We start from the raw sequence: 1,424 nt of genomic DNA on the forward strand, positions 1-1,424 counted from the left end.
AAATATAAGAGGTTCCCATATATCCCACACCCCACCCTATCCTGAAGCAATTTTCCCCAGATATGTAATATCAACTGTTTCACAAATCAAGTGTTAGTGTTTGTTTATCTGCATCTGAAATCTTTAATTTCTATTGATCTGTTTATCAGAGTGTAAATAACACACCCTCTTTTTTTTATCATAGAATAATTCATTGTTTATTTCCAACAAACAAGTTCATTGAAATATATTAATCCTCAGAGGTAACTCTAGTATCACTGATTATACAAATAATGTCCTTAATAACAAAAATATGTGGGTGGAAAATTAAGTTTCATTTATTTTTTTATCTTTGTAGTTTCCTTCAATCTAAAATATTTTTCTATCTTTCCTTGAGTTTTATTTTATTTTTTTTTAATATGGAACGTTTCACGAATTTGCGTGTCATCCTTGTGCAGGGGCCATGCTAATCTTCTCTGTATTGTTCCAATATTAGTGTATGTGCTGCCGAAGCAAGCACAACACACCCTCTTAATTACCATAACTTTAAGTATCTGTTGATATCTGGGAGAATAAATCCTCTTACTTTGCTGTTTTTATATAAAAAGAATTTAGATGTTCCTGGTCCTTCCCATATTCATGCAAATTTTACAGTCTCTTAAGGATCATAAAGAGCAACTTTTGATAGTGATTGACTTTTATCAAATCTATACTTCAGTTGGAGGAGAATTTATAACTTTATGATATCAGGCACCCAATGAGGACTTTCATTTATTAGAAGGTCTTTTATCTTTCTTAGTGGTATTGTGAACCCTTCTTTTTTTTCGGTTTATTTAGAGGTACTTTGCTGTTGTTGTATAAAATGGTGTAATATGAAAATGATGTTTGATGTAGCTTTTAAAAATAACATCTCTCTCTAGTGCTCTAATGTTTTTATAATTTTAAATGATTATGAATTTTATCAAAATCTAGTTTTATTTAGTGCAAAAAATGTTTTTCTATTTATTCTGTTTATATGGTGAATTCCCTTAATGAGTTTTTCTAAGGTTTAAACAGCCTTACTTTCTTGGGGTAACCCACTTGGTCATTGTTTATCATCCATTTTAGACTTTGCTATTTTTCTTTACTAGGATTTCAAAATGTTCTATGTTTTTCATAAAATAATTTTACTTATAAATGTGTATTCCTATATTGTGCTTCCCATGTTTTTGTGTCAAAGTTACAAGGACAAGAATGTGAGATGAATAGAATTCCCTCTTTTTTCTTTCCTCTGGAATAGTTTATGTAAGATTGGAATTATTTTGTTTATCATTTTTTGTAGAACAATTTGAAGAAGTCACCTGTGCTTGGAGTTTTTTATGGTTAAATGACTTATTACTCATCTTGCAATTTCTTTAAAAACCACAGAAGCATTCCAATTTGGTTTAGCCCATATTGTAAGGAAT

At 29.7% G+C, this 1,424-nt stretch overlaps 1 non-coding gene across 1 annotated transcript; it reads right to left on the minus strand.

The window, feature by feature from the left end:
* Positions 1-392: 392 nt before the first annotated feature.
* On the minus strand, positions 393-499 carry LOC111764854 (U6 spliceosomal RNA). Its single transcript, XR_002797359.2, has one exon. It is a non-coding gene; the product is annotated as a U6 spliceosomal RNA (small nuclear RNA).
* Positions 500-1,424: the final 925 nt, after the last annotated feature.

This window comes from Dasypus novemcinctus, chromosome 2, assembly GCF_030445035.2.
Source record: "Dasypus novemcinctus isolate mDasNov1 chromosome 2, mDasNov1.1.hap2, whole genome shotgun sequence".
NCBI classification, from domain to species: Eukaryota; Metazoa; Chordata; class Mammalia; order Cingulata; family Dasypodidae; genus Dasypus; species Dasypus novemcinctus.